General features: G+C 43.8%; 1 pseudogene; it reads right to left on the bottom strand.

The window, feature by feature from the left end:
• Nucleotides 1-3,029: 3,029 nt before the first annotated feature.
• Nucleotides 3,030-4,208, bottom strand: LOC113036183 (spastin-like; annotated as a pseudogene).
• Between the last annotated feature and the right edge of the window lie 10,053 nt (nucleotides 4,209-14,261).

The raw sequence follows: 14,261 nt of genomic DNA, 5'->3' as shown, positions 1-14,261 counted from the left end.
TGATGTTATCCAGACTTGCACTTTGAAACAATGAAAAGGACCTACAAGCCACGGTCCATTGTAAATCACATCACACCCAGGTGACTGCCAAACCACAACACCACAGCATCCATAAAGAATGATGATAGATTAAATTATTAGTTCATAAGTGGTACACTGGATTAATATACCCTTTCAGGCTCTGGATGTTTCAGGTCCAGATCATTGTTTGGAAAGCTGTTTGGTTGCGGCTTTAGGCAGCTCACAGTCTTCTGAATCTGGCTGGTCTCAGTCTTCGGTGTGTAACAGATAGGAAATGAAGACAAAAGAACAGTAATCTTGACAGTTACTAAAAATGCATCACTCAAGAGATGAATAGACATTTCACTATTGGCAAATAGCGTAAGGTACACATCGTGCATGGAAACATTCATTAAAATCTGTCCTAGGTCAATGTTACCTCTTCAAAATCTTGCACTGAGAAGGAATGCATGGCTCTGAGTCTTGTGAGCATTTCTTTCATCAAGATCCTGCAACAAAGAAAAGATGGCACAAAGATTAGACCAAGTGCCTTCTTTGCAACTGTACTGGGGCAGGCCTGTGCTTCTGTTTTTAATTTGCATGTGTGTGTGTGGGGGGGGCCTTTCCACTCAAGAAATGTTTTCTTCTGAAAAAAATACTGGCTACAAATTAACAACTGATTCCTTTGCAATCATCCATCCTCTTCCACTTATCCTTATCAGGATTGTGGGGGTAGCAGTTTTGGGGCCTATACCAGCTAACCATAGGCAGTACAACCTGGACAGATCACCAGTCTAACATGGAAGGACAAGCATTTGCATTCCACCAAAGGGCTTTTTGAATCACCAGTTAACCTAACCCCATAAGCTACATCTTTGGACTGTGGGAAGAAGCCAGAGTACACAGCCAGAGAGAGCCCATGCACTAAAGCAGTAAAAAGTGCCTAAAACAACTTAAGAAGTTGTATAGTACTATCTATCTTAATGTTCAAGCCTGAGTTTCAAAAAATTTCAACATAGAAACAAAGCACATGCAGTCAGTTCTGCATGCTGTAGGTCAAACTGTCAAGACATACGAGAAGACCCCTCCTAAAAACCAGAGTGATGTCACCATGAGATGGTAGGCGGATTTAAGATCCAGGGTGGAGAACATGACAGCCCTACGCAGCTCAGACAGTATGTCCTCTATCAGTGGCAAGGGATGACTGTCAGCGACCACCGCTTTGTTAGGTTCTCTCAAATCAACGCACATGCGTATGCCACCAGTCTTCCTTCTAGTGACTACAATCGGGGAGACCCATTCAGATGCATCGATTTTCTCTATGATGCCATGTTCCTCAAGATTCTTGAGTTCTGCGGAAACAGCATCACGGACTGACAGGGGTAAGCGTCGAAGTTTCTGCTGTATTGGCTTCACTTCAGGTTGCACCTTCACTTTATGTACAAAATCCTTTGCACATCCGAATGCAACTGGAGACTCACATTCCTGTTTACATTGAGTGGGCAGAGCAGAGGTTTGCTGAAGTGTAGCACCAGACCCTTGGGACTGTCAAGAAACTAATTGTCCCCCTTTATGATGTGTAGCTGGAGGGACAGTCACCCAAGAGTCCTTCCCAGGTATGGGGTTCCTGTTCTCCACAATGTAGGAGATCAGTGGAGGCACACTTGCCATTGTAAGTAATGCAGCTCTAAGGACACGCCTAATTACATCCAGTTTCTCTTTGAAGATGTAATAAGCTGAACAGCTGGATTACTGAACTGAGCCAAAATTGTGCTGTAAACATGTTCAGGCCAGGTATGGAAACACCAGACCCGTGTGTTCTGACTAGTAGCTTAACAGATACATTGCCTGCGCCAGTATGTGTACAGTGACAGCAACAGTGCACATCAATTTAGCCGGATCACCACTGACACAATTGTCAACAGTTAAAAACACACATTCAGGAACAGTCACTTCATTAACAAGCTTATGAGAAGATTTACACACTCTCGAAAAATGTCCGATTTTCCCACACGATTACATTTGCAGTCTTTTGCGGGGCAGGATTTATCATTGGTTTTGTGATCAGCTGAACCACAACGGTAGCACGTCGGAGCTGTATCCGTCTTTTTAGCGCTTTGTATTTTGGCTTGCGCATCTTCTTTTGTACTTGAACAGCGGGCAACAGGCTTCGTTTTCACCAACAGCAATGGCCTTTGCATCAAGCTATTGCAGCCTCTGTACACCTAGCAATTTCCAAAGCTCGATCGAGCGTCAAATCCTCCTCCGTTTAGCAGTCTTTCACGTATACGAGCATTATTTGTCTTCTCTACAAGTTGATCCCGCAACATTTCATTCTCCCATAGCCCCGAGCTTACATTGTTTCACGAGCTCACGCAGTGCTGCAACGTAGTGATCTGTAGACTCACCGACAGCTTGGGCTCGTTGCCTGAAACGGTATCTTTCGGCGACAACATTGACTTTAGGATGAAAGTACGTTTCCAAAGCCTTTACGGATCCCTCGTAATCATCTGTAGCGAGTGATAAGGCGCTGTAGATTCGTTGTCCCTCCATTCCCAAGCAGTGAATGAGCAGGGCCCTCTTCCTCTCTGTAGCAAAGTCATTACCCCCGATCGCCAGCAAGTAGTTATCAAACAACTTTTTCCACGCAGCAAATGGAATTTTCGGTTCGCCCGGGCAATCCAGGAACACAGCCGGGGTTGCAAAGAGAGCAGAGCCATAAACTTAATCACCACTACTCTCGTCGGCCACTTGTTGTGTGGTGTTAGTTCGCAGGCATTACACACACATGCAGGTAGGAACAGAGGATTACCGGAGATGACTCCTTTCTTTATTTTTCTTTTTTCTTCTTCAAAACCACAACCAGAACAACATACTCACTAGCCCCTCTAGCGCTTCTGGTAAATGCATCTACAGAACAAATGTAATAGTATGTGTGGACACAACAGGTCCCAACTCTCTTATTGGGCCAAGTGCAGCATCTTTGGCTAATGCTGTCAAATCGCTCCCTGAATATCCTTGCAGTCACTTTTGCAAGACAGGACAGTTCGTTTTGGCTCAGTGGACTCCCGTGCGTTCCCAAAAGATTTTTCAGCAGCGTAAATCTTGTCTAAAGGTCACATATACTCTTTTTGCAAAGTGCCTTAATATTGCTTCATCGAGCTCCTGGGGCCTGTTCGTTGCTCCCATTACAAGTACTCTGTCATCCTTTCCTGACTGCAACCCGTCAAACTCAATGAGGAACTCAGTTTTTAAACGGCGAGAGGCGTCGTGCTCCCCCTCCCTCCTTTCACAGAGGCAAGCCGTCCACTTCATCGATGAAGATTACTGAGGGCTGTCTCTCTCTTGCAACTGCAAAGAGTGCTCGTACGAGCTTCTCGCCTTCTCCCACATATTTGGAGGTCAAACTAGCAGCACTGATGTTGAAGAATGTTGCATTAGACTCTGCAGCAACTGCTTTGGCGAGCATGGTCTTCCCATTTCCTGGTGGGCCAAATAAAAGCAAGCCACGTGCAGGAGCTCTCAGACCAGTAAAGAGATCAGGTCTTAAGGCAGGAAGGATGACAATTTCTTGAAGTGCTTGCTTTGCCAGATCCTGCCCTGCGATGTCATCAAATGACACAGTCGCTCCACTGTATACAATTTCATTTGTAATTAAGCTGACCAGTTTACTGTCCACATTCTTTTTCATATCCCTCTTCGGGGGCTGTTTCACAGCTGCCGGTCTTCCATTCTGAGTTTTTCCCACCCGAGCGGTTTCTTTGCATCAGTTATTCTTAATGGAGGTCTTACAGAAGTGGAGGGTCTGATGGTGGTGGAAACACCTGCGGGTTGACTTTTAGGAACTGACTTTGGCTGTGAAGGAGCATGATGTGATGTCCCTTGGGGGTCATTTCTCCTTTTAGAGGCTAGTGTCGTCTCTAAAAGGGTAAGCTTGTCTTTTGCCATGGTGAGTTTGGTGACCATTTTATCCTGAAGTCTCTCTGCTCGGTCATACTGCTCTCCAGCTTGCCCAGTGAGCTCTATTGCAATACCCCTTTCAAGCTCAGAAATCCCTTTCTTGTACCACTGCACAGCCTCCTTCTTCTCACCTGTGTCGTCCTCGTCGATCTTCAGTGCCTTGAATATATACTCAAGCGCCTGCTTGTGGATGTTTTTATAACTTCAGCGCTGTCTTTGGGCTTACTTGCGTTTGTTTTGGTCGACATTTCTCTTGCGCGACTTCCCCCCTGTTCTCAGTAAACTAGTCATAAACGAAAACGTTTAGGCTATTTATCGCATTTAAAGGTCTTTCTTTGGGACAACGTCACAGAACACAGAAACGTCACAGGGCTTTGGAGCGTGATGTTACAGGAGGCGGGCCACGGCCCCCGCCGCCATCACAGTAGGCCAGACAAAGGATACAGCTTCAGCTATGGTACGTGTTGTGTAGTCGGTTGCAACGTTAGAGCTCACGATCGTGAAGGCAAGAAACTGGATTAATCTTTTAATCGTTTTCCATCCTGGCGGCAACGTGAGGGATCCCATGTATCCCATATCACCAAACAAAGACGCCAGGCATGGATTGCAGACGAGCGGATATCGAGTTCCGTGCAATCCCCAGCTTTTTGTTGGTTTGCTCGCGGCATTTTCTCTCCGGTGAGTTCTAAATTAATTCATATCACTATCCGATTGTTCAGTCTGATGTCACTAGCCGTGTCTGGGCCTAAACTCTGCTGCAGGTCCATATATCAAATGATCACTGTGGCATTACTGAGAGTTAAAACACTGTCTTAAGTCTTTCATCTTTAATAAAATTATCAGCGTTCTGCTCTACCAGGTGTAACAACTGAGTTTAACATCCAGGCATCCATGAAAATGGAATTTATGACATTTAACGGAGTTAGAAGTTAGCAGCAAGTTAGCTCGCTAGCTTCTATCTAAATACAATATAGCATGTCCTGACTGCGGGGTTTTGGAAACAAATTAAAACGTACAGCTTTCTTATCACTTCCAACATAAATGAAGACAGAAAACTAAACAGCAGTGATGTTTGTAGGGTTACTGAAGTTGGGCTAGCTGGTATATAATGATGTGCTACGTGACACAACTATGTTAGCATAATATAAACACGCTAACTTTTTTTCCACTCGATAAAAGTTAACGTGAGTGTTCTCGGTGGTCAGGAACAAATGGAATCGCATGGCAGGATGCTGTAAAGGGACCAAACTAAAAGGCTTTTAGTGGTTTTTTTCATAGATAACGAGATAAAACATGCTAATGTGTGATGCTGCAGAACCACGTCATGTCGACTGAGTAGCTTTTGATTTGGCATTATTGCAGGCAACCCAGCATATGAAATGGATGTAACAAATCCAGACTGGGCACCAACACTGCACATGGGGCACGACGACAAACCTGTGTCAGACTCGGACCGGCACGCAAGGCGTATGCAACGGAAGCGAAAAAGAGCACCCATTGCAGGTAAACACCCCCCCTCTGAAAACATACTAAATTGCTCTTATGGTACACTAATCTACGGAGCCCCGCAGGGAACATGGGAGAAAAAAAAATTAAGACGGACTTTTGCGAGATCTCGCAAAACAAACTCGGGATCTCGCAAAACTTTTAGCCTCATTCTTCGGATGCCGGCTCGAAGCCAACCGGGAGGTCGAGGCACGATGTGCCGGGAAAGCGGTGTTCCACCCGGCTGTAGTAGGTCTCGACCTCCCGTTAGCTTCGAGCTAACGGGAAGAATGCGGCTAAAACTTACAAAAGACCATCTATACACAGTTGTTATCACCAGCTTTGATTCCTATCCCCAGGGCTAGTTTAATCGCCAGGGTTCAGTTCACCAACACTATTAACAGACCAGATCTCCACATTGAAGCACGAGCAGGCTTCAGTTCAGCTGACTGAGCCAACAGGCCCTTTCAGAAGCGACTGGAGTAGAAGGCTATAACAACCCACAACAGAAAACAAAATGTCAAGTTCAAACTTACATGAAATACACTGCACTAAAATTAGGTGTTAAAACATTTATACACAGTGTTAACTGTATATGCTTTGGAGTATAACGAACATTTACCTTTACATAATATTCATAACCCAGAAATAAAGTAAACAGAGCAGAGCACAGAGGTTCGTTTTGCGTCCCTGTACCGTATGTCTGTCTTCACTGATCCACAAAGTGCCCTTTAGTTGTTTTCCTTGACTATATGGTTTAAAAACATCAAAATAGACTAAACAACTAGTCTAAAACTAAGAGACACAGGATAAAGTTGGTGTGAAGGTTTCAGTCTGTGAATGAATCTAAGCACCATCACCTTAACTTTAAATTCATCTCTGTTACCTTCTTTGTGACTGAACTCTGACCGTGAGCACCACAGCCACTGCGCACCAATCACACGCACTTTAAATCCATCACAGTAAACCAGTTAGTTTACCTCAGTTTGTTTTGCAGCACATTTCACAACATGCAAAAGCATAATGTGCCATGTACAGACTCAAAATCTGATTTAAAAACATGAGGACTGACCTGTAAGCTTTACATTTACAGTTTATCACATACCACTGAGCACTTCTTACCTGTAATTCTAAGCCCTCTTCTTCCTTTTCTGGTTTAAAACATCAAATTAGACTAAACAACTAGTCTAAAACCAAGAGACACTTAAATATTAAGTTAAACCTCTGGGGTCGCCGGACGCGCCGGTGCGTCAAAATCACATGACCAATTTAAGACGACACAGCTACAAGATGCAGCGATTCAGAGGCTGTATCCCAATTCAGGGCCTGCAGCCTTAAAGGCCATTTTAAGGCCGATTACGTCACAGCGACACGACGAAGGCCTAAAAATAAATGTTTGTTTCAGTTCTATGAAGCTTTGAGTATTTTGGATTAGTAGCACTGCTGTGTTTGTTGCATCATATTGCTGTAATTGTTTATATGCTTTATATATTCTGAGGTAAGTTGATCTATAGTGTTACATCATATTCTATAAGGATGTTATGTGTTTGTGTACTTTCTGCCCAGTTTGACCCATTTAGCAGAAGTCAGCTTGGTTCCACTTGCCTCTTACCCGTGATTTCAGTGGAAATTTCAAATTCAGGATCTGACACACACTGATTCATGTCCTACACAGTTCTTGCAAGTTCATAGAAATTTCTGTTCAATTAGAACCAAATATTTGAGTTGATGGTTGAAATTGTTGTTTTGTTGTTGTTTTAATATCGGTCTAGCTGCACGCAGCACGCAATTGAACCACATATTTTAGAAGCCAAAGGTTCAAAATAGTTGGGAGCACCTTCACTTAATTATAACAGTGGCTCTGTTAGGAAAACAGTTCTGTATACCGATACTAAATTGCGTTAAAAAGGGCGACTTGTGGTATTCTCATACTAGACACTAGATAGCTGCTACTACAGTCACACACATATACTGTTGCCTCAGTAGTCAGAGTGGCACAAAGAAAAAGTTTGTGAAATCTTTAGAGTTGGCAAAACTTCTGTTTTACTTATTTAAAATAATAGTGCAATATATACATGCAGTAATTACTCTGCAGTAATTACTAGAGATGGACCGATCCGATATTACGTATCGGTATCGGTCCGATACTGACCTAAATTACTGGATCGGATATCGGAGAAAAATAAAAAATGTAATCCGATCCATTAAATATCACGAAAGCACCTCGCAAAACTTGCAACACGCCGTAACTCACCTCAGAACGTTAGCACGTCGGAGCAGTATGCATCACGTGATAGAGCGGCTGTGGCATGCGGGACCTGTCGGTGGTCTGGATAGCATTTGGAGCTTCGCTAGCAACCCGGCATTTCATCTCCCATAAAGTTATCCCCGAGAGAAGTAAAGCAAGTGTGTAAGTCCATCTCTGAATGTTTGTAAAGCATTCCTGCGTTAAGCTTAACAAGCGACTGCCTCTTCTTGCTGTTACTTCAATCATGAAACTGCTTAACGATCAGCTGATCGGCTTTTCTGTCGCGAGTCCGTCTCTCTTGTTTGTTTTTGGCCCACTTTGCACCAGAAAGAGGAAACCAGCGGCTGAACAACAGCAGCACGTTTAAGCTTGATAAGCTGTTGTTAGAATGTATTTAATATTACTTTCTACACCAGGATCTTTTTCTACGTAGCTGACGCTGGTAACTGTGCAGGGGCGGATCTTGCAAAGTTTAGCCAGGGGGGCTGATAGGGCATGAACAGGGAAAAGGGGGCACAAAGACATACTTTTCTTTCTTATTCTCATTTAAAATGTCTAGCTTTTAATAAATAATTATCTGACACCCAAAGTTTTAATTTGATGTAAAATGAATAGAAGTCAATTACTGTATATAGAGATACGTGGAAGCAATTACATTACATTTTAATATTCTTATGATAACTTTTATTTTATTTTAATTTATTTACATTGATCGGTAGAGAGTTAATACCATACAGCTTATGACAAAATTTGATCCGAAGTGATTGATGGCCCTAATCACGACCTTTTGACCTCCCCCCCTCCCCCCCGGAAGTGTGTAATGAGCGTGACGAATCGCATCCAGAGAAGGGGGGTGGGAAACCTCCGGAAGCGCGCCATCTGTTGCTAACCGTGTCGAATTGCATCCTGAGAAGGGAGGGGGGAAACCTCCGGAAGCGCGTCATCTGTTGTTGGGAAAAAAAGTTTTTAGAGGGAGGGGGAAACCTCCGGAAGCGCGCCATCTGTTGGAGGGGAATAAAAAAGCAGAGAGGTGGAGTCCGTCACAATTTCTAAGGCACAGACGCAAGATGGATTTCCTTCTGCAGCCCAGCAGCGTTCCTGTGTCCGATGAGATCTGCTCTCCCAAAGAAGAAGGCTTTGAATATGACATATTCAAATACAGCATATTTACTATGGAAGGCCTCGATCCGGACCTTATGACCCTACCGGAAATACTCCGGAAGTGTCTAGTCATTTTCAGACCTGATGCGTCATGTTCCCTAAGCACAGCGGTGATGCAGCAGATGATTCTGTGCTGTATAGAGAGACAGAGCGGATGTAATTTTACTTTCTTAAGCTGCACCGGCGTTTGTAATGGGAATAAAGAGTGACTTCCTGTAGAGATTTCAATAGTATTTTATTTTCCTATAATACAGACGCTGTAAAAAACCTTTAAGATACACCATAGCTTGTGATGAAAAGAAGAACTTTCTATCCGCTTGTAACCTACAGGCTGCCTATGTGTAAAAAACGAATAACTATACCTTAGTGAATACTACTTTTCCTTTTGAGAGACTGAAAAACAAACCATAATTGCAGCGACAGGCGATCTTGTTTCACACACACACACACACACACACACACACACACACACACACACACACACACACACACACACACACACCCCGCGGGCCAAGGAGGAGTTTTTTTCTTCAATACTTTAACAATAAGTTTTCTCAATAGATAGAAAATGATGACGCTGAGGAGTCAACATCCGATATTATCATTGCTTGTAACCCGGTAAATAATTTCGTACATCTCCCCATAAAACAAGTCTTAGTGGAAAAAAGCTCATATTCGAATAAGTTTATTCCCCTCTGTGGGAAAGAGTTTTTTTCTCAGAGTCAAGTTTTGTCAACAGCAATTGTCCATTTGGTAAAACAAATATCCGCCTCTAAGTCGTATTTTACCGTTGCAGAATGTGGAAAACAGACAGCCCTCACCGGAGGCACCATAGTTAAAATATTTAAATTTCAACTAAATTTGTAGTAATGATCGGATTTCCTCACTTATCTACACCACACTCCTTGTCCAAATGGGCAACAGTTGTCTGACCTTGTTCTTGCTGTTGACAAAACTCGCCTCATGGTTGACTCTTTCCCACAGAGGGGAATAAACTTATTCGAATATGAGCTTTTTTCCACTAAGACTTGTTTTATGGGGAGATGTACGAAATTATTTACCGGGTTACAAGCAATGATAATATCGGATGTTGACTCCTCAGCGTCATCATTTTCTATCTATTGAGAAATCCCATTGTAAAAGTAATGAAGAAAAAAACTCCTCCTTGGCCCGCGGGGTGTGTGTGTGTGTGTGTGTGTGTGTGAAACAAGATCGCCTGTCGCTGCAATTATGGTTTGTTTTTCAGTCTCTCAAAAGGAAAAGTAGTATTCACTAAGGGATAGTTATTCGTTTTTTACACATAGGCAGCCTGTAGGTTACAAGCGGATAGAAAGTTCTTCTTTTCATCACAAGCTATGGTGTATCTTAAAGGTTTTTTTACAGCGTCTGTATTATAGGAAAATAAAATACTATTGAAATCTCTACAGGAAGTCACTCTTTATTTCCATTACAAACGCCGGTGCAGCTTAAGAAAGTAAAATTACATCCGCTCTGTCTCTCTATACATCACAGAATCATCTGCTGCATCACCGCTGTGCTTAGGGAACATGACGCATCAGGTCTGAAAATGACTAGACACTTCCGGAGTATTTCCGGTAGGGTCATAAGGTCCGGATCGAGGCCTTTCATAGTAAATATGCTGTATTTGAATATGTCATATTCAAAGCCTTCTTCTTTGGGAGAGCAGATCTCATCGGACACAGGAACGCTGCTGGGCTGCAGAAGGAAATCCATCTTGTGTCTGTGCCTTAGAAATTGTGACGGACTCCACCTCTCTGCTTTTTTATTCCCCTCCAACAGATGGCGCGCTTCCGGAGGTTTCCCCCTCCCTCTAAAAACTTTTTTTCCCAACAACAGATGACGCGCTTCCGGAGGTTTCCCCCCTCCCTTCTCAGGATGCAATTCGACACGGTTAGCAACAGATGGCGTGCTTCCGGGGTTCACCCCCCCTTCTCAGGATGCAATTCGACACGCGGGGGGTTTCCCACCCCCCTTCTCCGGATGCGATTCGTCACGCTCATTACACACTTCCGGGGGGGAGGTCAAAAGGTCGTGATTAGGGCCATCAATCACTTCGGATCAAATTTTGTCATAAGCTGTATGGTATTAACTCTCTATCGGTATCTTACACCAAATACAAATAAAATATATGTTACCTTGTGAATTTAAATTCTCATCTAGTAAGTATTGGCAAATTTAACTTAAATAATCCTCTGGATATGTTAACAGTGTGTAGAATAAAAATAAATTTCCCAAGGAGCTTCTTGCAATTGCACACATTTTTTTGACAAAACAACTCACCTGCATCATTATATATACTGTAACAAAGGCAGGTTCAGGTTGAGTGGAGTCGGGTATGGTAGTAGGACCCCTAAGCCTTAGCCAGAGGTTTGATCTTCTTGGTCAGGCACCAGGTTGTCAGATACGTCTATATACAGTGGCTTGCAAAAGTATTCGGCCCCTTGAACTTTTCCACACTTTGTCGTATTACAGCCACAAACATGAATCAATTTTATTGGAATTCCACGTGAAAGACCAATACAAAGTGAGACGTGGAACGAAAATCATACATGATTCCAAACATTTTTTACAAATAAATAACTGCAAAGTGGGGTGTGCGTAATTATTCAGCCCCCTGAGTCAATACTTTGTAGAACCACCTTTTGCTGCAATTACAGCTGCCAGTCTTTTAGGGTTTGTCTCTACCAGCTTTGCACATCTAGAGACTGAAATTCTTGCCCATTCTTCTTTGCAAAACAGCTCCAGCTCAGTCAGATTAGATGGACAGCGTTTGTGAACAGCAGTTTTCAAATCTTGCCACAGACTCTTGATTGGATTTAGATCTGGACTTTGACTGGGCCATTCTAACACATGGATATATCTTGTTTTAACCCACTCCATTGTTGCCCTGGCTTTATGTTTAGGGTCGTTGTCCTGCTGGAAGGTGAACCTCTGCCCCAGTCTCAAGTCTTTTGCAGACTCCAAGAGGTTTTCTTCGAAGATTGCCCTGTATTTGGCTCCATCCATCTGCCCATCAACTCTGACCAGCTTCCCTGTCCTTGCTGAAGAGAAGCACCCCCAGAGCATGATGCTGGCATCCCCATATCTGACAGTGGGGATGGTGTGTTCAGTGTGATGTGCAGTGTTAGTTTTCCACCACACATAGCGTTTTGCATTTTGGCCAAAAATTTCCATTTTGGTCTCATCTGACCAGAGCACCTTCTTCCACATGTTTGCTGTGTCCCCCACATGGCTTGTGGCAAACTGCAAACGGGACTTCTTATGGTTTTCTGTTAACAATGGCTTTCTTCTTGCCACTCTTCCATAAAGGCCAACTTTGTGCAGTGCACGACTAATAGTTGTCCTATGGACAGATTCCCCCACCTGAGCTGTAGATCTCTGCAGCTCGTCCAGAGTCACCATGGGCCTCTTGGCTGCATTTCCGATCAGCGCTCTCCTTGTTCGGCCTGTGAATTTAGGTGGACGGCCTTGTCTTGATAGGTTTACAGTTGTACCATACTCCTTCCATTTCTGAATGATGGCTTGAACAGTGCTCCGTGGGATGTTCAAGTCTTGGGAAATCTTTTTGTAGCCTAAGCCTGCTTTAAATTTCTCAATAACTTTATCATCTATCTATCTATCTATCTATCTATCTATCTATCTATCTATCTATCTATCTATCTATCTATCTATCTATCTATCTATCTATCTATATTTGTTCGTGTTTTGGAGTTTGTAATTGCTTTGTCTCTAGCTGCCACCTTAAATATTAAACTTTTATTTATTCACTCCACATAAAATTTAATAAATAAATTATAAAATTCAAAAACCAATTATTTACATTTCAGCTTTTAACTATTTAAATTTTCAGCTTTTTCCTTTTAAACAAATGTAAAGTGAAACAACATAAAACACTGCAAACCACAATACAATCAAATATAAATTAAAATATGCAAAACAAAATGAAGATGCACACTCTCTGTCATTTAGGCCTGGGATGCTTTTTTGGGAGTGTTTTCCTGCTTGGAATTGCATAGGATTCACTGCATGAATAAACTTTCTGAATCCTTTATCATCCGCAACTGAAAACAGTTGTGGACAATTACTGTACCTTTCTAATGTGATCGTGTTGTCTCTTGTTGTCCCTGGCTCTCTTTCTCTCTCTTTCACTCTGTTCCTGTGCTACTGCGAGTGTAACTACCACCCCACCCCCTCTGCCCAGCGCAAGCACAAGGCTCACGTGCGGAGTGAAGTGAAAAAAAGTGCGAGAAAGTCGGTGAGAGAAAGAAAAAAAAAACGTGTCGTTCACGTCAAGAGCCAGCTCTAAGAGCCGTTTCGTTCGCGACCGACACATCACTACTGGTTTCCTCTTTCTGGCGCGGAGTGGGCGATAAACAAACAATAGAGAAAAGCCGATAATCGGTTTCATGATTGAAGTAGCAACAAGAGAGGGAGGGTCAATCATGACCAATTGGCCAATCCACCACCTTTCATTGTTTATACCGCCACAAAAAGAAACATAAAAACAAAAAATCTTTCCTGCTTGGCTCTGCGTCTTTCTCTAGTCTCGTCTAATTCTGGGCGATGCGATGGGCAAGGCCATGAGTACTCGGACTGTGCTTATTGAACGCAATATGGATAAGATCTTGGAGAAGCTCAAGACTCTGCAACAGGGAATCAATAGGTCTGGGGACCAGTGATGGACATTAGATCAGCTGCGAAATTGGATGCAGTTTGTTTGCACTAAACCTAACCCATCCATCCATCCATCCATCCATCTTCATCCGCTTTATCCGGAGCCGGGTCGCGGGGGCAGCAGCCTAAGCAAAGAGGCCCAGACCTCCCTCTCCCCAGCCACCTCCTCCAGCTTATCCGGGGGAACACCAAGGCGTTCCCAGGCCAGCCGAGAGATATAATCTCTCCAGCGTGTCCTGGGTCTGCCCCGGGGCCTCCTCCCGGTGGGACATGCCTGGAACACCTCACCCAGGAGGCGCCCAGGGGGCATCCTTGTCAGATGCCCGAACCACCTCAGCTGGCTCCTTTCGATGTGGAGCAGCAGCTGCTCTACTCTGAGCCCCTCCCGGATGGCCGAACTTCTCACCCTATCTCTAAGAGAGAGGCCAGCCACCCTTCAGAGGAAACTCATTTCTGCTGCTTGTACCCGCGATCTTATTCTTTCGGTCACTACCCACAGCTCGTGGCCATAGGTGAGGGTAGGGACGTAGATCGACCGGTAAATTGAGAGCTTCGCTTTTACACTCAGCTCCCTCTTCACCACGACGGACCGGTGCAGCGTCCGCATTACTGCAGCTGCAGCCCCAATCCGTCTGTCGATCTCCGGCTCCCTTCTCCCATCACTCGCGAACAATACCCCGAGATACTTGAACTCCTCCACTTGGAGCAGGAA

The sequence above is a fragment of the Astatotilapia calliptera genome, chromosome 14, assembly GCF_900246225.1.
Source record: "Astatotilapia calliptera chromosome 14, fAstCal1.2, whole genome shotgun sequence".
In the NCBI taxonomy this organism is placed as follows: Eukaryota; Metazoa; Chordata; class Actinopteri; order Cichliformes; family Cichlidae; genus Astatotilapia; species Astatotilapia calliptera.
Note: the sequence above shows the minus strand (reverse complement) of the source record. Positions and strands in the feature narration are given on the sequence as shown.